General features: G+C 41.2%; 1 protein-coding gene across 1 annotated transcript in view; it reads left to right on the top strand.

The window, feature by feature from the left end:
- Positions 1-25,912, top strand: part of LOC141993632 (uncharacterized) — a 649,213-nt gene that overhangs the window by 611,498 nt on the left and 11,803 nt on the right. The window contains exons 6-8 of the mRNA XM_074963181.1: positions 2,029-2,288; positions 12,593-12,911; positions 18,742-18,872. The gene's annotated coding sequence lies outside the window, so the exon portion shown is untranslated. The remainder of the gene's footprint in view (positions 1-2,028; positions 2,289-12,592; positions 12,912-18,741; positions 18,873-25,912) is intronic.

Raw genomic sequence — 25,912 nt, 5'->3', positions numbered from 1 at the left:
AATTGCTATGAAACCCCTTTTTTCGGATTAATTTTTAGGTTTTTGTTCTGAGTTCTTTTTTCCCCACATACATCTGAATTGCTCTTTCTTGCCAGTTTGGACCTGAAACTAATGGCTTGTGACCATATAATGAGTTGTAATATTTAACTTGGATTCTGTGATCCCAAACCTACTTGGAAGTTTTGTTCTACATGTGACAGTGTGGGGAAATGTCCTCCTACTCATCTGGTGTTGAGAATATAGCCAGCAGTGTCAGATGTTCATTCTGCACTCTCGCCCTTTCCTTGTGTTCTGCTCTAGGGAGAAGAGAATATAGATTACTTTCACTGAATTTTTCTAGGTTCTGTTCCTTTGGCTCTCAGCAATTGTCTAAAGCCTTTTCTGAAAACATCTCTAGCCAGGCAGTGCTGTGTGGGGGTTAGATCAGGGTACTCAAATGCTGTTCCTATTTCTGTCACTACCTTGCTCTGATTAAAGTCACTTAGGAAGAGATTTTCAAGACTGCTCAGCACTGGGCCATCTCTGCTCCCACTGAAGTCAATGAAAGGCTCAGAGATATCCTAACTCTACTGCTGTAGATATCCATGGTAAAACTCACATTGGCTTCAGTGGGAACCAAGTCATGGTTATCCTGGCAAATCCCAAAGGGATGTAGCCTCCATGAAGATCAAGCACCACCCAGCTCAGCCACCGACAAGCAGGACCCCTCTGGAGGTTAGTACGTTCATGTCATGAGGATGTTTTTACAGAACCAACCGCCTGTGACAATTTGATCAATTGTCCTTGTAGCTAAAATGGCCAAGGTTTTGTCAACTGCTAAAACAAAAATGACCAATGAAACCTTGTGAAAGGGCCATTTGAGGAGTAAAGTTAGGTCGACATTAAATGCTTTTGAAAATCCCACCCTTAGCTGCTTTTGCCCAGGCCTCAGTCTGCCCATCCATAAAGCAGGGCTAATACGCACATTACAGGGGACCCTGCGATGCTGGAACAACTATCCTTTGGAAAGTACTATTGCGTGACTTTATTTAGCTGGAGGAAATTTGCTACATAAATGCCAAATACTATTAATATATTATTCTCTGAAAATACTGACACAATATTTTCCAAAGAATAGTGGGAATGCCTGCTTGTAGTGATCTCAGTTTGAGACAACAATTTCTCACTAGACATAAGGACAAGTCAGGACACGCTAAGCAAATCACTCTGTTAATGAGTCTAAGAAAAGTACTCAGTCTCCCTCTGTCTAACTTATTTATCTTATTCCCTTATTTTGAACAAAAATTCCCATTTCTAGCTATGCTCATCTAACAATAATTATCCTAGGAAATCAGCCTGAGGATCCCAACAGTCCAAAAGTGTAGCTTTTCTGCAGCTCTTTGTTTTCTCTGGCTGGGATGCAGCTGTGCATTTAAATTAGGATGCTACCTGGAAGGATCACTGTTGTTATTCCTTCCTAGAAAGAGCAGCTATTTCTTTTTCAGAATCACTTCCACTCTAGAATTATTTCTTCCTTGATTCAGCTATTTCATTAACCTGAGAAGACTGGCAATCGCAGGCTGTCTGGCAGAGATGCCCTTGCATTTGCTAAAGAAGTAATTCTGCTGTCAGGTTCAGGTCACACCTCTTATTTTCACCGTAGAGTCATCATGGTTCCAAGCACTTTTCATTTATTGAAGCCCCCCAGGTGATTTTAGTAGTGGAGTATCAGCACCTTCCTTTGCCATCTCAGCTCTGGTTCATTTCTTCCAAGGTCTCATCAAAATTCTAATTCTCCCATTTTTCATCTCTTACAAATATCCATTTCTCATCTCATCTTTCTACTTATCTATGGTACTTAGATGGCCCCATCGCCATCGTATGTGAGCATCTTCCACTAGTGCATTAAGTAATATGACTCTTCTCTTGTGCTCTCACCAGGGGGAGAATCATGTGTGCAGTTTAGTGTTTTGTTTTGGTAGGGTTTACACACACACACACACACACACACACACACACACACACACTTTTTCTGTGTTTATGTTACAGAATGCAAGTCAAAGAAGTGTGCCGTACACTTGGCGAGGAAGATGGTGAGGTTTGTGATGGTCCTTTGTTCCTGTGGGAGTTTGTTCTGCAGTTTCAGACCAGCCCCTGAAAAAGCTCTGTCTCCTGCACAGACAAGATTTATCCTTGTGGTGGACAATTCTGTTGTGCCTGAGGAGCGGAGCTGTTGAGCATGGTCTTCATCCTGGAGCTTCAGGAGATCTTTTCGCTACCCTGGGCCCATGCCACAGAGCCTCTTATAGGTAAGGACCAAGGGTGAGATCCACAAAGGGCTTGGGCATTGGATCTTTTGGTGCCAGGGATCCCTGTGCAATGCATGGGGAGAGTTAGGTGCCTAAGAATGGGATTCAGACCAGCCAGCAAGCTGAGTGAGGAGCCTATAAAATAGCCAGTAGGAAAAGCTGAGGATAGGTTTGGCCCCTAGCTCTGAGCCAGAAGGAGGCGCCTATTGTTGCCCAGGATTCACAGCTGTGATCCCTCTCCTGGAGTTAGTGCTGAGCTGGTTTAGCTGGCTTTCTCCTAAAAAATGAGACAAAGACCCAGCACATTAAAGCCAATAGCTCAGTGGTTAGGGCACTCAGCTGTCAGATGGAAGAGCTAGGTTCAAGTCCTTCCTGCAGAACAGGCAGAGTGGGGATTCTCATACATCCCAAGGGAGTGCAAGTCAGGATTATGACACATATCCCCAAATAGTGCCAATCCGGTCACACCTTGCTGTCTCTTGTGTGAGGCATGCTCTGATAAGTATGCTCTGAAAATATCTACAACATAGGGCCCCACAGGCAAGCTAGATGGGGGAACACCTAGTCTGAGTGACCTGCCAGAGATTAGGTGTCAGCTAGGATGTCCAGCAGCTCAACCGTGTCAGGACTTAATGTAGTCTTGTGCATGCCCACTGGCAGAAACTTAGGTGCCTCTAGGGTTAGACAGAAGCTTAGTGGGGGTTTTGAGGATCTATATTTTGGAGTCAGCCCGTAAGTCCTTTTGTGGATCTAGCCCTGACACCTTGGACTTGATTTCTATGGGAAAGCCAATGTAGAGAGCAGAGGAGACCCTGGGTCTAGCTGAACTGTGCTGGGATAGGGCAAGGAGAACTTCACATAACACATCTACCTGCTCCCTTGATCCTCCACCTAATGGGCACGTTGACCTGCTAGGTTACTGTAGATGATATATATACTAGTAATGACATAGGTACATGAATACCTGCACTGCCTACTCAGGGACTTCTGAATCTTCCAGAGGTTCCCACAACATCTGCATTCATAGTCACCTGAGTAAAGCATATATATTACGTTCTCCGTAATGCATCTACTTGTGAGCATGTAGCAATCAGGAGAATTGGCTAAGAAATGGAATTATTAATAGGGTAAGGAATTTTATTCTGCTATGTCACTAGTTCACATCCCACCCAGATCAGTAGTGAATGAAAGTCATTAGCACGTAAAGGCTGGGAAATGAGGTAATGGCCTCAATCCACAGCTGATCACGTTACAGCTAGAGAGCTCCTTTCCTGCATCAACAGAAGTGTCAGTCCTAGAGCCTGGAAGACGCTTTCCCTTTAAAAAATGGTCAAAACCCAGGTCGAAGGCATACTGGTAGAGGAGCATGTGAAAGCTTCAATTGCTGCTATTTTTGCCATATCCATTTTGTGGCTAAATAGAAGACGTCTATCCGGGCCTGTCAATCCGGCAAGTCTCAGGAGCGCTCCATTCATTCTGAGAAAAGATGGTTCCGATCAATGACAGATTAAAAGCCCACAGTCATAAATTATTCATGGTAATCAATGCCAATAACTGAAGCGTGCCAACCAGTGAAAACATTGACAAATGACATGGCTTGCCACAGAAACAGACTCCGGATCAATAGTAAAGAGAGTGTTACGTTTAGATTAGGGAAGTGGAAAAAATAGCAAAGGTGAAAAAAAAAAAGAATAATCAAAAGCAAACCACAGCTTAAAATCCATAAATCACTCAGTCATAAATAATTAAGGGGCCACAAAAAGAACAATCCTCTTTCTCGAGGATCTACAACAGTCGGCCTTCGGAACACGTTTGGGTTACTGAGTAAAGTATTTTTTAACCCGTTCTTTTCCCTAATATTAAAATCACAGGGCATTTAGCGTTTCTAATTTAGATTAAACCGCGGGGCCAGACCCTTAGCTGGTGTAAATCAGTGTCGTTCCATTGATGTCTCTGAGTCTGCATCAATGTGTATCAGTGGAGGATCCGGCCAATAAATCTGGGCAGAATTTAAAAAATGAGCTGCTTAAAAATTATATTTGGCTCTGAGCAGAATTCCACAGAAAGTCTCCCATCGATTTCAGTTGGCTTTTGGGTCAGGCTCATTGTCCCTGTTCTTTGCCACAGCTGGGAATGATAGAGTAGCCATAGTTCCAGAACTCAGCACAATGAAACAACTTTCCCTCTACCTTCACTATTGCAGTTCCTCATTGCAGAGGAACGTCTCAGGCAATAGGTCTGGTCCCTCTTTCCCCTAGTCCTGTAGTACCACCAACATGGCACCCTATGGGGCTTATAAACTCCAGAAGGTTGATAATCATTGCTTATGGATGTTCAAGCCTTAGAATACTGACATGCTGGCCAAATTAGGGTAATGCTTGCATCTAGATACAGCCCTGAAAGCACAAGTAGTTGCAAATTTTGCTATGTGAGAAATGGATTTCACCCCTATGGGAGTTTGGAGGTGAGGAAGGCACCTTTATAGATAGGCATAAGACTAAAAATGTACCAATAATGTTTGTAAAACCTCCCTAATATGTTTCTGAAATAGTACAGAAATATGTGTCATATAAAGGGCACATACTGGGCAGGGGATGGCATAAAACAGTGGTTCTCAACCAGCGGTATCCATACCCCTGGGGGTATGCAGATGTCTGCCAGGAGGTAAACCAACTCATCTAAATATTTGCCTAGTTTTACAACAGACTGCATGAAAAGCACTAGCGAAGTCAGTACAAACTAAAATTTCATACAGACAATGACTTGTTTATACTGTTCTATATACTATACAATGAAATGTAAGTACAATGTTTATATTCCAATTGATTTATTTTATAATTATATGGTAAGTATAAAGAAAGTCGGCAATTTTTCAGTAACAGCGTGCTGCGACACTTCTGTATTTTTATGTCTGATTTTGTAAGCAAGTAGTTTTTTAGGCGAAACTTACAAAGCAGACTCGTGGAAGGGGTACAGTAGTCTGGAAAGGTTGAGAGCCACTGGCATAAAATATTAAGACAACTGCCTGAGACAGAGTAAATAACTCTCCGAACGCATTCACTCTCGCTCTCACTAGCTGTCTATGTGCAGATAGACATGCAGGGCCTTTGGTTCTGCAGGTGGATATTTGTGTCCATAATGAAATGACTCCACAGCAAATTGAATGCATTTAAATATTAGTAATGAGAAATCTAATAATAATTTGAATCCAGAAAGCCAGATGTGTAACTACTAATATTTGCACCTGCAGCTTAATGCCACAGGCAAAAATGTGAATATAGCCGCAGACGCAGAATTGTGCCTGTAAAAACAGACCACATGGGGAGCTAGGTTGAAAGTATCATTTTAAATTCAACTGAAGTGCTGCAACTGACAGCATCCAATAACACAGCAAGAGTGCTAAGAATTCACCCTATATTTTCTGTCTGAATAACTGACATTTAGACTGAGATTTCCAAAGTTCCCTGAGGAAACTGATGCCCAGTTCCCACTAAAATTAATGGGAATGTGACATCCAATTCCCGGAAGCAGCTTTGAAAATCTCGGCTTGATCATTTTTCATTCAGTGATTTATATTCTAGTCCTGCATGCTGTAAGCAGACTGTGATTTTCACCCATGCAGTTTCCTCTGCTCTCAGCGAACCGTGTTTAAACTGGCTATTTTCTTCCAGTACCTGGTCACTTGGCTCACTGTCATTGCCAATACATACACTTTTTTTGTTTCAGTTTTGTCCAATGCATCCTTGTTTCCAGTGAAGTACACAGTTTAGTAACAGACTATATTACTCGCAGAGAAAAGCATCAGTGCATGTAACATATCAGTATTGGTTCTTAGCATGGCAATAGTCTTAAATGTATTGTAACAAGAATCTCCTTCATGCTGAGTGTGCACAAATGTTTCTTAATTTCAGCTGCAGTACAGATTCAACAAATAATTCCACATTGTATGGTGCAGATACACAAGGGGACCACTTCTCAAAGGAATGTGTCTTTGAGCGTTACTGCAAACTTCAAATATTTTGGATGCACACATGTTTTTCAAGAGGAAAAAGTGATATTATTAAATTTTGTGAAGGATGTTTCCCTTCAGATGGTCTATCCTTTATACCTTATTCCATCTTCTCTTTAGGTACAGGATGCAAACCCATTAATAGAAGGGATCAGGAGTATTAGGGACCAAGACCATTATAGGTAGATTTTGTTTGTGTGAGGGTATAGGGATACCCTCCATAACTCGTGAGGCTGGTCCCCAGAGAACACTTCCCAGCCACAGGATTTCAGTCCCATTTCTTCAGGGATTTAGTTTTATTTCTTCAAAATAAGATTATGTAAAACAAGTTCAACATCTCAGTCATGCCCTTTCCCCCCAACCCATGGTGGTCTGCTTATATACGCTGTCTACTGGAACTAAGATGAGGCTCTCTTCCTCCCTCTCCTCCCTAGCTCATTCCTGAGAGGATTACACAAAGTACTTCAGGTCGGTTCAAATACTAAAATATTCCACTTCAGGTTGAAACGATACATTTCATTCCATTTTGCTGATGGAAATTTTCCAGCAAGGTGGTTTCTGAGTCATCCTCCCTCCCTACTTCTTCTTTTCTCATACAGGGTAGTACTTTACTGCTGCCCTCCACCATCAGCAAATCACAACTCCTCCCCCCACCACTCACTCTGCCCAGTGAGTAAGGGTGGAGCCAATGCTCCATCCACTTCCTTCTCACCTCTTCCAGGGAGAGAGTAGGCAGGTAAGTAGCCTTACTCCTACACACCTAGACCCAAGGTAGCCTGTACTGGGGTGTAAGTGTAGGGGGTTTCTTATTGTTACGCCCTTGCACTGGCTGATACTCCCCCCATGTGAAAATTCACAACAGAATTTGAGTTAATGGATTTGAGAATTTGTTGATATTAGAACTGCTCCTGCTAGACATAGAATCATAGGAATGTAGGGCTGGAAGGCACTTTGAGAGGTTTTCAAATCCAGCCCCCTACACTGAGGCAGGACCAAGTAAACCTAGACCATCCCTGGCACATGTTCTTAAAAACCTCCTGTGATGGGGATTCCATAACTTCCCTTGGAAGCCTATTCCAGAACTTAACTATCTTTCTAGTTAGAATTTTTTTCCCTAATTTAACTCTCCCTTGCTGCAAATTAACCCCATTACTTTTTCTCGTACCTTCAGTGGACATGGAGCACAATTGATCACCGTCTTCTTTATAACAATCTTTAACATATTTGAGGACTGTTATCAGGTCCCTTCTCAGACTTTCTTTTATCAAGATTAAAAATGTCCAGTGTTTTAAATCTTACCTCATAGGTCAGGTTTCAATTAAGGCTGTCAAACAATTAAAAAATTGTGTGCTTAATCACACTGTTAATAATAGAATACCATTTATTTAAAGATTGTTGGATGTTTTCCACATTTTCAAATATTTTGATTTAAGTTATAACACAGAATACAACGTGTACAGTGCTCACTTTGTATTTATTTTTATTACAAATATTTGCATTGTAAAAAACAAAATAAATAGTATTTTCAATTCGCCTAATATAAGTACTGTAGCTCAATCTCCTTATCATGAAAGTTGAACTTACAAATGTAGAATTATGTACAAAAATAACTGCATTCAAAAATAAAACAATGTAAAACTTTAGAGCCTACAAGTCCATTCAGACTTATTTCTTGTTCAGCCAATCGCTCAGACAAACAAGTCTGTTTACATTTGCAGGAGATAATGCTGCCCCTTTCTTGTTCACAATGTCACCTGAATGTGAGAACAGGTGTTCACGTGGCATTGTTGTAGCAGGCATCACAAGATATTTACATGCTAGATGCTCAAAAGATTCATATGTCCCTTTATGCAAGCATCCATGCTGATGACAAGTTCTGCTTGATAACAGTCCAAAGCAGTGTGGACTGACACATCATCTGAGTCAGATGCCACCAGCAGAAGGTTGATTTTCTTTGTTGGTGGTTCAGGTTCTGTAGTTTCTCCATTGGAGTTTTGCTCTTTTAAGACTTCTGAAAGCGTGCTCCACACCTTGTCCCTCTCAGATTTTGGAAGACACTTCAGATTCTTAAACCTTGGGTTGAGTGCTGGAGCTATCTTTACAAATCTCACTTTGGTACCTTCTTTGCGTTTTGTCAAATCTGCAGCAAAAGTGTTCTGAAAATGAACATGTGCTGAATCATCATCCGAGACTACGATAACATGAAATATGTGGCATAATGTGGGTAAAATAGAGCCGGAGACATTCAATTCTCCCCCAAGGAGTTCAGTCACAAATTTAACACATTTTTTAGCAAGTATCATCAGCATGAAAGCATGTCCTCTGGAATGGTGGCCGAAGCATGAAGGGGCATACGAATGTTTAGCATATCTTGCACGTAGATACCTTGCAATGCCAGCTACAAAAGTTTCATGCGAATCCCTGTTCTCACTTTCTGGTGACATTGTAAGTAAGAAGTGGGCAGCATTATCTCCCGTAAATGTAAACAAACTTGTTTGTCTTAGTGATTGGTTGAACGAGAAGTAGGACTGAGTGGACTTGTGGGCTCTAAAGTTTTGCATTGTTTGGTTTTGAGTGCAGTTATGTAACAATTTTTTTTTTGTAAATTGCATTTTCACAATAAAGAGCTTGCACTACAGTACTTTCATGAGATGAATTGAAAAATGCGGTTTCTTTTATCATTTTTACAGTGCAAATATTTGTAATAAAAATAATAAGATAAAGTGAGCAGTGTACTCTTTGTATTCTGTGTTGTAATTGAAATCAATATATATGAAAATTTAGAAAAACATCCAAAATATGTAATAAATGTCAATTGGTATTCTATTGTTTAACAGTGCAATTAAAACTGTTCACTGTTCAAAATTAATCACTATTAATTTTTTTTAATATCAATTCATTGTTGAGTTAATTGCATGAATTAATTGCCGTTAATCTACAGCCCTAGTTTCTACACCTTTAATCATTTTTGTCTCTCTCCTCTGGGCTCTTGCCAGTTGAGCCATAACTTTCCTAAAGTGTGGCGCCCAGAATTGGACACAGTACTACAGCTGAGGCCTCACCAGTGCCAAGGAGAGCAGGACAATTATTTCCCACATCTTAAATATGTAGCCTATATAGTGACTGAACTTTTTCTGACTGACACTTTTGTGTCAGTGGTGAATTCGTTATGTTGTTGGCATAACCGTGCACTAAAAACAGCCTCTATATAGCAAACACATCCCAGTGGTTTGCTAATGCTACGGATTAGCTGACAGGTTGAAAAGAAAAGGGAGATGGGTCATAGCCCTGGTGATGTGGGAGCAGCTATAAGGAAGCTCTCCAAAGTGAACCTAGAAAAAGCTGGATTTTTTTTTGTAGAAGAGGCAACAAACCCACACTATTACAGTGCATTAAATGTTAATGAGGAGTAACTGCTAAGAATAAAAAATAACCTCATTTATATTTCTTTCAATTAAACTACCTGATAGGATTTGCTAAATACTGTGATTTCAGATATTAATCTGTTTTGTTTACAAGTATTTGATGGCATCAAGGCAGGTAAGTTTACTTCTTAAAATTAATTCTTAAAAAGGTTATGTAATGGTAGTAATGCAATGAACATCTGTGGAATCGTAAAGTTTGTTACACATAAAAGGAATGTTTTGGGGATTCGTTGTCTACAAACACCTGCCTAGTGATAATGCCAAAGACAAAGCCCTTGATTACGTTTGACAGATGACAGGGACCACACAATATCCTTGATTCTGACAGCTCATTTGCTTTAACCATATAAAAATCTGTCTTGCTAATTAGAAAAATAAAGCTGAGACTGGCTTTTGAAGACAGAGACTTAAATTAGTTTATTTGTCAGTTTTCCATGAAAGAATGGCTTTTGACTCATACAAAAGAAGAAGCTGACCCTGTAAAAACTTAAAGCAGGTGCACAACTTTATATAGTGAGGAGTACTAAGATGTATACGGTTATGCGTATAGTCTTTGTTGTATTGAGCCCTCCATTTTTATCTACTCTTAACTTTTACTTTCTTCTTGTGAACCTGAAGTAGAACTTTAAAGAAGGCCCTGTGTTCAATTTTATTTCTTTTTCACATGAAAATTTAACCAATCGAAAAAAGTTATAAATATCCCTTCTCCTTGTAAAAAAAAAATAAAAGAAAAAAAGTGTTATCCCAGGCACTAAAAAGCTCGTGGAAGCATGAGTTATAAGCAGTTGCTGATTAGGCTGTTTTTCTTCTTTTCAACTCAACAGTACCTTTTGAAACTAACATTGGACAAGCAGTTATGATTTATTCAGAGTTGTGCCTTCGATTTAGTTGACACATTTCCATACTTTGCTTTATATTTATGATTTAGTATTGTTTTTAACCACTGGAAATGAAAAACTAAAGCTTGTTCAATATTTACTTTTCATTTCAGTAGATCTTATTGGTGTTCAATTTAATGATGTCATTGACTTGTTTTATGATTTCTCACTTGCATGAATATTAATAGAAGTGGAAAATGCCTCAGTTGATTTAAAAGTTTTCAACAAGACAGTATTTGGGCAAAAATACTTTGATCAATAGTGTATTTGTCTTGCAATATCAGTTTACTGGTGGAAATTGAGACTGCTGCCCCATAGGTGTCTTTTGAAAACACCAATCCATAGCAAGTTCTTCTTTCGTGTTCTAACAGCTAACTTTTAAAAAAAGAAGAAAAGTGTCTTTAAATATTCTGGTTCCCCATCTTTACTTTTAATTTATGAGCTCTCTGTTGTTTTTCTCTAGCAAATTAGCATTGAAATTTGAGATTTATTTCCAGGGATTATAGACATGTTGGAAGCCTTTAACAGAACAAGCCACAACCTCAGCTGGTGTAAATCAGCATAACTCCAATGAACTCTGCCAATTTACACCAGCTAGGATCTGGCTCAAAGTTTGTAGAGAACACAGCTGGACACATACTCACATTTTCTTCACGACTGGATATTAAAGTTATCCTCCTGTGAAACCCCAAGCAATACCAAGCCTGGTCCATATCCCCTTGTGAAGTTACAGGTACTCTGTTTCTTTCCATAATTCATGAACGCCACTGTCATTGGTGAGGAAGTGGATGAAGATTGCCAGGGGGCACTAGAATGAATTGTCAGTGGCACCATATGTAGAATCTCTTACCTCTAGGTTTTCATTTTGAAGCTGGCCTCGGTTAACTCAAAGGTTGTTGCTACCATCTGATGGCTGGCTCATGTGACATGACTTGTTGGTCTAATTTCACATGGGACAACTTCCTAGTTGAAACCCCCATCACAACTGGATCCTTTGTTCACAGTCTCCAGGGGCGAGATCAAGGACTGACTGGACATGGAGAGTGACTCACCCTCCAACCCGTCCCAGCGTGATCCTTCTGCAGGGCCAGGAAGCAGCAAAGCACTTAGGCACCTGCTCAGGTTTAAGCACATAAATAGTCCCCTTGACCTCCATGGGATTCATCATGTGTTTAAAGTTAAGCATGCACTTAAGTGCTTTGGTGTATCAGGGTCGAATGGAGCTGGGGCACATCAGTCGGTAGCATGAAGGATGCTTGCACTGCTGCTGCCAATGCTGTATGTTTTCAGTGTATAAATTGAGGATTTCCATCTTGGGGGATGTTAATCAAGTACCTTTCATGAACGCTGACTTCACTAATATAGAACTATCTCTCACTATATATATATATATATATATATATATATATATATATATATATATATATATATATATATCAGTTTTGAAACTCTGACATCAAATGACATATTCTTTCTTTATGCCTAGTTATTTGTACTATCCTTTTCAGACCTTCCTGGGGTCTTAAGCATGGAGTAATTGCTGTGGTATGTTATATTACTACTTCCATAAATGGCAATGAGCCTTTTTACATGTAATCACTTCTACTGATTTGTGTATTCTTTGAAGACAAATATTATGAGAGAGTTCTGGAAACCAACCACAATGATTTTTTCAATCATTTTTAAAAAGCACAATATCTATTTCAGTCCCTTTTCCCTATTTTTGGTAATCTTCAAGGTGGTTGCTTAAGACGGGTTCCATTGTATTTTCTTTGTGCCCTGGGTTATATGGCCCATTTATCCTGTAGGCCCTGATTCAGCAAGGTTCTTAAGCACTTGCTTAGACCCACTGACACCAATGATATTAGTTATGTATGTAGAGATAGGTATGTGCTTAAATGCCTTGCTGACTGGGGACCCTAATTAATATAGCTAAAAGGAAAAGGGCCTGAAAACATGGGGGATTCTTTAAAGTGGTCTTTTACAACACAGGTTTGCCTGGTGGAGGTCGATATTACTGCAGCGGCAGCTTTCACTGCACAATTGAAAACTACTTTTGAGAGATGGAGCTTCTGCCACCACCTTGGCCTTCCTACATTCCCTGGAGGGACAGTGGAGTCCCCTGCTGCATTGCTGTTGGGCAGCATTCTTGACAAGTGCATTGGAGACACTGGAAAAGCACCACACTATGAATGCTGTTATAGAGCAATGAGACACGGAGAGTCTAAAACACCATCCCTGGGGGAGCAACTACAAGCTGCTTATCATAGAAAAGGAAGTCCTGTCGGAGATTTACCAGGGACCATCACAGGTAAAAATGTGTTTGCTAGCAATGTCTGAGCTAGTGTCAGGCAGAGATGCTCCAACTCTGGAAAAATTAATCTTTTAACAAACAATCCCAGCAAACTAGAGCTCCTCGTTGTGTCTAAATATGTTTGAATTCAGTGTCATGGAAAACTTTTTATGAACTAGACTGTGCAAGAGGTGAGTACTTACTCCTACACGTAGCACTATTGGGACTCGCCAGTGTATGATATTTAGGATCTAGCCCTATGTTTATATTTCCAGCCATTTGGGGCAAGAATGAAGTGATGGTTAGGATAACATACTGGCAATTCTGTATTCTGAGTTTATTTCCCAACTCTTGCACACATTCTTTGGGACCATCGGCAAATCACCTGTTTATCCATATGCAAAATGGGCCTACTTCTCACCTTCACAGGGGTTTTGCAAGGTGTAATTTACTATTTGCATATTTCCCTGGATGCAAGGTGCTGCATAAGCATCATTATTAAGAACTAATTATACCACTTAAAAGTGGCAAAGGAGTATTTCTTCATTTTCAGTTGTGTGTGCTTGTCTGTTCCTGGCTTTCTCTAGCAGTATGAATCATACATCTCTAGTGACCCTTTAAAATATGATGCCTAGCCTCAGGAATTTGTAAAACTGGGGCTGTCAACCTGGGGTTCACACTATGGAGAAGGTTGAGAAGCACTCCTCTAAATGCATGCAAATCATTCTGATGAATTTTCTGCATTCTTAGACAAAGCTTTAAGGAGGCCCAAAAAGAACTATATGCCAATCTCACAAGAGCCACTTCTCCTGGTCAAAAATTTACCCCAGCATGGGGTCTTTTAAACATCATTTCATCAGGATATAAAAGTATTGTTAGGTCTTTTAGGAAAGAAATAGGGTAAACCAATTGCACAACAAAATGGAAATACATACCCTGTGGGGGCTATGACTTTTAGTGGGGCTATTTGTGCAGAAAGGCATAATTCACCATAAGTCGGGAAGCAGAATCAGGCTCTTTATTGCAAAGAAATATATGGAGTGACATATTCAAAAGGAACCTATGGCAATTAGGCATTCAAGCTTGGATTGTTACCCAGGGTTCTTTCAACCCAAAGCTCTTGGTAACTTTTACTCTGTGCAAGATGGTGTCAGGAAATAAATCAGGGAAGACACGGCCGTCCGACCAATAGATGGCTGGTACAAACAGGACAACACAAGAGCGCTTTCACTTAAAGCTAAACTTTACTTAGTCTCAAGCACCTATACACACATCCGCAACAGGTTAGTAAAACACCCCCAATCCTTGATAATTATCAAAGCTGAGCGTGGCTCTTGAGTGGCACAGCGGCAGCCCGTCTGCCTGTGGGAAACACAAGATGCATCCAGAGAGAGAGTCCAGTCCTGAAGAGTCCCACTACCTCAAACTTTTTCCCCTTATTTATACATTAGTAACAGAATGACATGTCCCTTAAAGCAAACTTGTTAAGTAAGCAGTTTCAATGGTCAAGCGAGAGGTTCCTTCTGATTATCGATTAACCAGGTGTGGGTGTTTCCAGAGTTTGCAGCCTTGAGGCCCCAATAGACATTCCTGGGGCACATCCTGCTCCTCTAAGATGCATGTATCAGCAACTTCAACACAATTCTTATCAGGAAAGACGCGAGGTCAAGCTGCCCTCTCTGTGGCACCCAACCCCCCGCCCCACCCCCCACTCCCGCCTCCTGCCTTGGTTAAGCTAAGCCTGCTGACTTGGCTAATTTATAGCCTGCTGACTTGGCTGCTTTTAGCACTAAGCCATAGTGGTTTCAGGCACTTTGCTGGTTTGCCAAAGTCTCCCTGTACAGGATCAATGGGATTTAGAGCCTAAAAATCTTTGAGGTTCTGGGCCTCAAGTGTCATTGACTCTGAGCACTTAACTCCATCAGAATACTCTGAAAAATCCCAGCTAACTGGGCAACTGAAATTGTACCTACCTGCCATGCGTGGGTTTTCCTTAATGGAGCAATATTCACCAGTGGAGGCTGTAATTTCAAAGGAGGCTATGGAGTTAGGTGTCCAGTTCTCACTGGATGCCAATGGGATTTAGGGGTCAAATTTTCTGAAGCTTCAATAGGACCTAGGTTTCTAAGTCACTAGGCAACCATCTCCCTTTGGCTCCTTTGAAAATCCCAGCTCTTTTTTTTTTTTTAAGAGAAGCAAAGTTTGGAGATAATAATGGTTGGTGCTGAAATAGTTAAGCTTTGTATCCTTAAAATGCCACCTACACGAGAGAAATACAGGGCCAGATTATTGCTTCTTGGTCTGGCTTTGGCCGAAAAAGAGAAAAGCTACCCTAAAGGACCAACTGAAGATTCCATCGTGGCATGTGTGGCAGGGTTAGGGGTAAGGGTAGGCATGGGGTGGAGTCATGCTGTTCCTTGGCTAGCACAAGGTCCCTATGACACTGCTGCAGCTGGCATCAACTGGAGGAAAGCTTAGGCCAACTCAAGTCAGAGGGAGCAGAAAGTTGGCTTAGATTCTCTTCCTCTAACCCTCTCTTCAGGATTGAGCCCACTCAGTCTCATTTGTATATACAGTTTCTTTGTATCTCAGAACCATATTATTATATTGCTTCACTTACACTGAGTTAGTAAATCAAATTATAAAAAGATTTATGGAAATCGCCATTGCCAATGAAGATCAAATTAAGACGTTCCTGCATGGAGCTGGAAACTTTCCCCTGAGTCCCCATTACCTTGTAGCCGGCAGGATTGTATTTTGGCTCGATGACATTCACTTGCTGTTATTGGAAACAAACCCTTCATACCACATTTGATGCAGCTCAGTTTCTATTTTTGAGATTCCAGACACCGTCTCTCTTACAACTCTAGAAATGCCTTTCAGACGCTGACAAATATCTCCCAGGAAACTTGACTCAAAGTGCACTTGCCTCTTATGGAATGAAACACAGACTGCCATTCACAAGCAGATTCCTTTAGTGGCAACCAGATATGCCAAACAAGGAAAAAAAAACCAATATGCAAACCTCAGACTCAGCATCCTCTTGGACTCCAGCAGAGCATCACACATCACGTGCAGTATTCTTGTAACACATAATACTAATTCCCTTCTTTTTTCCATGTAATGCAGTCTCTTCAGAAAATGTTGAAATGTTTTAACACAAATATATAGTACTAAAAATTAGGGCTGTTGATTAATGGCAAAAAAATTAATCACGATTAGTCGCGGTTTTAATCGCACTGTTAAACAGAATTAAACAGAATTGTATGTCCCCTGCTGTTTTACCCACATTCTGCCATATATTTCATATTATAGCAGTCTCGGATGATGACCCAGCACATGTTGTTCCTTTTAAGAACACTTTCGCTGCACTGACAAAATGCAAAGAAGGTACCAATGTGAGATTTCTAAAGATAGCTACAGCACTCGACCCAAGATTTAAGAATATGAAGTGTCTTCCAAATCTGAGAGGGACAAGGTGTGGAGCATGCTTTCAGAAGTCTTAAAAGAGCAAAACTCCAATGCGGAAACTACAGAACCTGAACCATCAAAAAAGAAAATCAGACTTCTACTGGTGGGATCTGACTCATATAATGAAAATAAATGTGTCAGTCTGCACTGCTTTGGATTGTTATCGAGCAGAACCCGTCATCAGCATCGATGCATGTCTCCTGGAAATGAAGCATGAAGGGACATAGGAATCTTTAGCGCATCTGGCACATAAATATCTTGTGACATTGGCTACAACAGTGCCATGTGAACACCTGTTCTCACTTTCAGGTGACATTGTAAACAAGAAGCGGGCAGCATTATCCCCTGCAAATATAAAAAACTTGTTTGAGCAATTTGCTGAACAAGAAGCAGGACTTAGTGGACTTGCAGGCTCTAAAATTTTATGTTGTTTTATTTTTGAATGCAGGTTCTTTATACATAATTCCACATTTGTAACTTCAACTTTCATGATAGAGATTGCACTACAGTACTTGTATTATGTGAATTGAAAAATACTATGTCTTTTGGGTTTTTTACAGTGAAAATACTTGTAATCAGAAATAAATATAAAGTGAGCACTGTGTACTTTGTATTCTGTGTTGTAACTGAATTGTAACTGAACTGTGTTGTAACTGTCAATTGAAAATGTAGAGAACAATCAAAAATATTTAAATAAATGGTATTCTATTATTGTGTAATAGTGTGATTAATCGCACGATTAATTTGCAATTAATTTTTTTAACTGCACAATCGTGATTCATTTTTTCAATCTCTTGATAGCCCTATCAAAAATATGTCAAAATATTAGTGTACAGAAAACATCATAAAAGACTGAATTACAATGGGTCGGATTTGTCTTTTTGGATCTGATTCAATGTCCATTTACATCAATGGCAAGACTTCCACGGATGTCTTGGCATTGGATCAATCCCTTAGTCTCATTGACTACATTGTCTGAAGTCAATGGAATTGATCTGCATTTACACCAGCGTAAGTGAGATCAGAATCTGTCCTGTTATTTCTTGTATATGTAAATTGTGAAATTAAATTTTTTTTTGTGATGCATAATGTTAAATAAAGGTGAAATTAAGCAAGGAACAAAGAACGAAAAAGTCTCAGATTGCTTAGCAGTCATGGATCTCAGAGCACACAAGAAATTGAGAGCATTTTTCCAACTATATTTTGAAGAGGTCACCTTTTAAAGGCCTGGCATGGCTATCCTGAAGTAAATGAAAGCTCTGCCACCGATTTTAATTGGATACAGGATCAGGGCCCTAGATAATTATTGGGTAACGATCACACCAGCATTCCACATGCTGGGCTACATTCAGATCACTCATGCGAGTGGTCCCATGGACTTCAGATATCACATGCAGTATCGCCCTGTTAGAGCGGGGCTCTGTTCTCAAGGCTGCCTTGCCTTGGGCCTCTTGCCGTTGCATCTCTGTGTTGCTCCGTTTCCTCCTCTACAAAGTAGAGATAGCAATATGCGCATGCCTGTGAATAGTGCACTGAATTAGAGCTAGACAGGATTCTTCCGATGACAAGTTTATTCAACACTTTTAGTCTGATAGTCGTGAATTCAACACAAATCGTTTTGGACATTGGAAAAGTGGCCAGAAGAGGTCAAGCTAATGTAAACAACCCAATCCCCTTATGCCCTTTAGCCTAGTGATTAGCACACTAACCTGGGATGGGGGCAACCCATATTTGTCTCCCCACTCTGCAACCAACCGTAAACAAGTTTTTTTTCAATTCACCAAAAAGTCTGAAAAAAATTAGATTCTGTTTGATCCAAAAGCTAATTTTTGGGGGGAGGGACAGTGGGGTTGGAACTGTAGCTGAACTAAAAAAAATGAGTTATTCATCTATCTCCTAGCTCTACAATGAATTCCCCTGGTGAAAATACTGTATAAGTTATTGTTGTTATTATGTAACACAGAGTACTGCACCTTTTAGATATTTTAAAGCTGTTTTTATTGCCTTAAATTAGTTAGAAAACACAGAGGGGTTTTGCTTAGTGGCGAAAGTCATGAATCCTCCATCCCAATGCATCACTATCCAGTGAGGTGGCTGAAGTCATTTTGTGCTTGGCAGTAAAGCTACTGCAGTCACGTTCTGTGTTGTGCATGCTTAGCAATGCACCGTTGCCTTGTGATGCCCTTTATTTCTGAAGGTGGGAAGAGTTTCTCAATAATGTGACCAATCTGACTCTGGCTTTCATGGCTGTTTTGAGTCAGATGTTATTTCTTACCGCACCATTGAAACAAAAGGCTTATATACACAGTTCATCATTTTGATGGGTTTCTGGTTCCCCTCCCTGCAGTTAATTAAATTCTCTTGATCATATTTTCAGAAGCGATGATGTCAAAGGAGCTGTGCGCAGCTTTAAGACCAAGACCTGAAGAAGAAATAGCACAACAATGCCATCATTTGCAAGTTACAGCCATCACAAGAGACAGCAGAGCCTGAATAGCACAAAGAAAGGTACATTCAGCAACCCTTCCTGCCTCTGGAAGGAGCTTTTCCTTTCCATTAACTGAGCGAAACACTCTCCACCTACTATGCAAATCAGAGGGATTAGGCCTTTGCAGCAATCTAACATGATGAGTGCAGGAGACTAGATGCCCTTTTTCCTTCTTTTGTTCCTTTTCTGTGGTCGGAGGAAGGGATTTGAATATTAAATCACATTACAGAAAGCTCTAGGTAGTAACGGAAATTCTTGAAATCATCCTTATCTTACTTCTGGAGTGTTGCTGAGAACAGCTTGGGGCCAAATTCTGACAACCTTAATTGAATCAAACTCCTCTTAAGCCAATAAGCCAAATAAAGATACATGATGAGAAGTGAAAAGGGGGCCAATGACTCAAGGTGCTTAGCAATGACAGGGCTCTGATCATACACAGTAAGTGGAGCAGCAGAGGATCACGTGGGGGCAAAGCGTACGGTCCCTGTTGCAGTTAGAGCAGCCGCAGTAATGCTGCACATAAGAACGGTCATACTGGGTCACACGCTAGCTGAGTTTCCTGTCTTCCGACACTCGCCAGTGCCAGCTGCTTCAGAGGGAATGTACAGACCAGGGCAATTATCGAGTGATCCATCCCATTGTCCAGTTCCAGCTTCTGGCAGTTGGCAGTTTAGGATCACTTGGAGCATGGGGTCACATCTCTGACCATCTTGGCTAATAGTCACGGATGGACCTATCCTCCTGTAACTTTCTCAGCAATATCAGTACCCAAAGGTGTTGCGATGCCAGTGGGGTACTGCTGGAGCCCAGCAGTTCCTGATGCAGGCACTCCCCTATGTGAAAGGCATGGAGCTAGCTCTATCCCAGCCAGAGCTTCACCTGTGCTGGTGGAAGGGTAGCTCCTTTTGTGTCACTCGAGTGGAGTAATTGGACTGTAGTAGTGCTGACGATCTGGTGCTCTGTTTCCAGATTGATTGATTTTTCTGATTGTCACTTACTCAAAGAGCGACACTGGTAGACTTGAGCCTGCTCCAGCTGAAGTGAGCACAAGTTTTGCCACTGACTCAGTGGATACAGGACCAGTCCCAAAGATGGTTTTTATTTTCCTCATTCATTTTACTCAGTTGAGGGCTGCAGCTTTTTGTCTTGCAAGTTAACTAGCCCATTCAAAATGGCACAAACTGGATGGGAGAAGTAATGAAAGTGGAAGTAGCTGGGTGCGTTGAGGTGCAGTATTCAGTGTTCTGAAGCTTTCTCTCCAGCTGGTCACCAACTCCAGGAGCTGTATAAACTAACCCTGGTCTTTTGTGCCTAATGGTCTTGTATTAAGCTTCGCCAGATGTATTACATTTATGTTTTGAAATACAATATGCCTCAAAAATAGGCGATATGATGTGTAGAAACTATTTTAAAAAGCGACTGGAGGGTTTTGTGTTAAGGAACTAGGCTGAAGCTCTTGGTCCAATTCCTGACACAACTGCAGCCTTCCTGTGTGATCCTAAGAAAGTCAATTCTCTTCTCTATATCGTAATTCCCTATCTGTCCACAGGAGAGAATAATCCTTCGTATCTACCATAGCCATGGGAACTAGGAGCGCGGGGGTGCTACGGTGCCCCCAGGTTTTAGCCGGGGCTCCGCTGTTGGCTCCGCACCCGGGTCCCAGCCACACCCTCCCCCATGCCCGGCTGCTGGCCCCCACGTGTCCGGGGTCCTGGCCAGCTGCTACCTGCACTCCAGGGTCCTGGCTGCTGGCCCAGGGCTCTGCTGCTGGCCCCGCGCCGCCCCAGCTTGGGGCAGGGTGGCAGCCAACAGGGGTAAGGGAGCTGGCTTTCAGCACCCCCACTATTCAAAGTATTCCCACGCCACTGGTGTTTCCCACTCCTCGAGTGTCTTGTCTATTTTGATGGTAAGCTCATTGGGCAGGGACTGCCTCCTATGATGTATTTTTTAGAATGGATAATCATTGAGTCCTGATCTTGATTGTGGTGTGTTGGCACTACTGTAAATCAAAATAATTTTTAAAAAGCAAACATGTTTTAACATTTATTCTGACAGAGCCATTAAGTAGGTCCATGGGTTGACAGCAACATGTAACAATTAGAGGGTTAAAACAAGATTTCATTGAAACTCCTCTAGGTACCTGTGCACTGTGATAACCAGCAGTTTGCAAATGGTAGCCTGAAGCCATAACAAAAAGCGTGCTTGATTTTGCGCTTCAAAAGATGGATGAATGAAACAATAAATATGCATTGTGCTTTGTCTCCCTGAACAACAAATAGGAACAGATGACAAAATTTGGGGAAAGGCCTACGGAAACACAGCCAGATTTCAGTCTTAAGGCAGTCTCCTGCCATCACTTACTCATGTGCAGTGTAGAGGCTCAGGAATCTTGCTCTGTTGCACAATTAACACCCGTCTGTTTAACGGATGTGTGGACCAAAATGAGACAAAATGAGAACTGGCTGAACGTTCATCACTCCTACACTGAACCCAGCTTCCATTGTTCCAGTTGGATACGTTCCTTCCATCCCACCCTGATTGCCTCTTATGCTAACACCTGCTGCATCCTATCTCAACCTCAACGGGGAGTCACCTGAAAACCTGGCATCCTCTCTGCTTTCTCCCTGGTGCACTGTTCACAACCAATTTCTTAGTACTTGTGTTCTTCCTTGTAATAACATGTACCCTATGGACCGTATCCAAAACCCATGTAAGGTAGTGGGAGGCTGGGCTTTTGATCAGGCTTCTAGAACATTAATGGGAAATTGGAGAATGCCAGAAAATTAGGAGTGAATGGTGCATCAGGGATCCAGAAAAGAAGCTTAGTGTGGAGTTGAGTGTATTTTATAGTGCCAGATTATCAACTGGTATAAATCATGACTACAGGAGAGCTATGCCTATTTATACCATCTGAGTTCCTGGTCCTTGGAATGAGGTAATTTTCTATCAGGGAGTCAATGAAGGGAGGGACTAGCAGGTCAGAGGCCATTCTCAAGTTCTCTGCTGAAGCTTGTGGTGTCTTTATTGTCTTTCTGCCCCTAAAACAGATAAGGAAGCGATGAAGGATCAGGGGTGTGGTGGTGACTGGAGAGGGAGGGGAGAGGACATGTTATGCTTCAGTTTCACAGGGAGAGCACTGAGGGAACTTTGGTGAGGGCTGGATGTGAGGAGCATGGAGAAACAAGTGTGGTAGGCAGTAAGTCCAATGGAATGAGGAGACAAGCTGAGAGGTTTGGTTAAGGTTCAGGAGATAATCCAGCCTTTTTGCAGATTCATACATTTTAAGGCCAGCAGGGACCATCAATTCATCCAGTCTGACTTCCTGTATAAAACAGGTTATAGAATTTCTACCAGTCACTCTATAGTGAGCTAAATAACGGGTGTTGGACTAACGCATTCTGTGGAAGGTTCTGTTGGGTCACTTAAACTATCTTTCTCCTATTCCCAACGAGTTGTTTGCTTCACAGAGCTGCACCAGAGCATAGAGCAATGAAGAGCAGATGTTTGAGAAAGAGGGTCTGAGATGTTTAAGTAAAAATGGGGTGGCAGTGGGAAAATCAGCCATCACCTATAACAGGATAAATTCCCTGCTGAGATAAGAGGACACGTCTCCATGGATTTCAACAGAGTTGGCCCCGAGATTGTTAGTTAATGGTGATGATGGGCATATTTCTCTTATCACCATATATAATGTCAGGGCTGCAAGACTCTAGGCCAATGGGAGCTGTGGAGTCAGCACTCTGGATGGGGGCAGCGCGTGGAGACCTCCTGCCACTCCCTGCCCCCCGCCCCGCCCCAGAGTCCCAGGGACATGCTGGCCACTTCCAGGAGTGGAATCCTGCCTTAGCCCCGCTGTTCCACTGGACTTTTAGTGCCTAAATTCTCCTCGTTTGGCATCAGTACCCTCTGGGAGATAGACAAAGGGGGAGCAGTTGATCAGCAGGGCCCATGGACCCCTTGGAGTACACTTCGGGACCCCCCGGGGTCCGCAGACCCCAGTTTGAGCAACACTGTGCTAGAGGAAACCTTTGATTTTCCATTGACACAGATTTCAGAGTAGCAGCCATGTGAGTCTGTATTCGCAAAAAGAAAAGGAGGACTTGTGGCGCCTTAGAGACTAACAAATTTATTTAAGCATAAGCTTTCGTGAGCTATAGCTCACTCCTCAGACGTTCCTGTTAACTGCTGGAAATGGCCCACCTTAATTATCACTACAAAAGGTTTCCTTCCCCCCCTCCCCGCTTTCCTGCTGGTAATAGCTCATCTTAAGTGATCACTCTCCTTACAGTGTGTATAATAACACCCATTTTTTCATGTTCTGTGTGTATGTAAATCTCCTCACTGTATTTTCCACTGAATGCATCCGATGAAGTGAGCTGTAGCTCACGAAAGCTTATGCGCAAATAAATTGGTTCGTCTCTAAGGTGCCACTAGTCCTCCTTCTCCATTAACACAGAGAAATCCTGATCCTTTCATTCACACTCATTGGCAGATAGAATCATACTCATGTGTTACAGAATTCATTCACACACACTTCCAACTTCCAAAACAAATACCATACACGGAAGTAAATACACTCTATCTAAATTAAAGACTATATTAGTTTATATTTTACTTTCCACTTGATACATATTCACAGCTCTTTCCCAGCCTTCCTTCTTTTCACGGGAACAGAAAGGTTACTAAGTGAGTATCCGGAGAATTTACTACAGGAGGAAACAGCTTTATGAATGCATACCTCAAAGCAATTTAATCTGCCTAGTCAAAACTAGTTATAATGCTGCATAAATTGAAAATGGAAAGAGTCAGTACAGATCAAGATTTGGGGTAGAGCCAAAGACAGTCACTTGAGCGGTCTTGCTCTCCCAAGTTGAAGTGCTTAAGATTTCTTAATGCAAAAATATAAAAGCTTCTTTCCTGTGGGCACTGCAGAGTGGGAGACTTAAAATCTTTGAAAGAGCAATAAACAGCATGGTTTTATATCAAGCCAGATAAACTTGCTTGCTTTTTTATTTTTAATCAAATAAGTGGATTAAGGGAATGGAGTAGACATAATGTGGCTATGCTTTCATAAAGCATTTGAGATAGTATACCACAAAATCTTACTTCAAAAATTAACAAAAATAGTGATAATATCAACTCTCATATCAATTACACATTTTGGGTCTGCGTACAACTTTGACTTTCCTACTGTGACTGTGAAGACTGAAGGCTAATGTGATAGGATTGATCATGATGAAAAAATGCTGTGATAGGATAAGAATAACCCCAAACTGAACATTTGTATTGGAAATATTTGTAACCACCAACCAAACAGAAACCGGAGTACCAGTGTAGAGGTTTCATGTTACAGAGTTTTGATGAGTGTTCTGCTGCTCCAACAGAGACATCTGAGAATCCTTTCTGCACTGTACAGAAACAGCTATTACATTTTCAAAGTCTTTTTTGGCTGTTCTGCCACTGTAAGCCATTATTATTGAGTATTTCACAGTGCCCAAATGTGTACCAGGTGCCTCACTGTGAAAATAAAAGACATGGTACTTACCCTAAAGGGTCTACAATAGAATTTATATTTCATTATAACTGCAACAGATATTTTGTATTGTATCATACCGTTGCCCCTACTTCCAACAGCAGCACCCCATTAGGACATCAATATAGTCTCTCTGTCGAGCAGAAGCAGATGTTTGGGACCTTGCAGATTGGCTTCTCAGTGGACGAGAAACCAGTAGTGCAGAACTTGAGTATAGTCTGAGTGTAACTTATTTTATTTGCACATATACACCAGTCCTGGAACAGAGATGGTCAAACAGCATTCAGGCTATTCCTTCTTTCAGAAATTGCAATCCAACACCATTTCCAGAGGAGCAGTTCTGTCTCAAGAATTGGCTCCATTGAGAGACCAAGGCAGCCAGTAAACTCCTGCTGCTTACTCTCCCGCAACCACTGCATTAAACCAAACTCTGCACGACCAAAAAAACAAAACAAAAAAAACCCCCCACACATTATGTCTTCCCAAGACTGAGCATTTGCTCGCATGCTAATAAAAAGGAACCTGGAAGTGTAACACAACCACCTGGTGATGCCTGGTATGCAGTAAAATCATGATGCTCACTAAAAGTATTGAGGCCCAGTATCTGCAATAGATTACCTCAGTGGGGTTCTTTGCAGGCACAAGAGTCCTCTGGCTTTTTGTCTTCATTGGGGTCCTAACCTGTGAGTGTGGCTCCCACAATACAAACAACATTAATAATTAATAAATGCACAGCTACACCGAGAGCTAGACATAGCTCCATGCCAAATACACAACGTTAATTTTTCATATGTTCATATTACAAAGAAATTATTCAGGCATAAAACAAAAACAGCAATTTGCTCTCTAGTCTCTGCTTTTCAATGGACAACATATTTGCAGAACACCCTGAATTCTTCAGGGGCGGGTAGGTGGAAGGCAAATAAAACAAATGTCTTCCTCTTCCAATCCACGGTGCGAAAAGAATTGTTTATGGTTTGTTTTGTTTTTTTGAATGTTTGAAGTATAAAAATTCTCAGTGGCTAAGAGCCATCTCCTGCCGCCTTAGACTGCGTATCACCTCTGGCCCTTATTTGCAGATTCTTATGCACAGGCTTAACTTTAAGCATATGAGCAGTTCCATCGACATCAGTGGGACTAGTTACATGTTGAAAGCTAAGCATGCACAGAAGTGTTTTTGAGTCAGGGGCTTACTCTTTAAATAGCCCTATTGATTTAAAAGTCCTATTCACTGTGAGTAAAGGTGACTGGATTTGTTGCTTTGCCTCAGACTAAGAATACCTGAATTACACTGGGCTTTAACTGTTACTTCTCCCTCATTTTTAAAGTTTCAGTCTCCATTTGCTTCATTGTAAAGCACACAGGCTACTGTTATAAAGAGACAATAGATAAATTGAATTACTTTTTACTGTTTAAATGTAATTTCTTCATCTGACAGGTTTTAATGCACAATAAATATATTAAAAGTATGCAGTACTTTTCCCCCCTGTATGTGGCTGCAGGATTTGTAAGAGTAGATGGGACTTT

Source organism: Natator depressus, chromosome 9, assembly GCF_965152275.1.
Source record: "Natator depressus isolate rNatDep1 chromosome 9, rNatDep2.hap1, whole genome shotgun sequence".
Taxonomy (NCBI): domain Eukaryota; kingdom Metazoa; phylum Chordata; order Testudines; family Cheloniidae; genus Natator; species Natator depressus.
The sequence above is the reverse complement of the archived record's forward strand: the minus strand, read 5'-3'. Positions and strand labels throughout refer to the sequence as shown.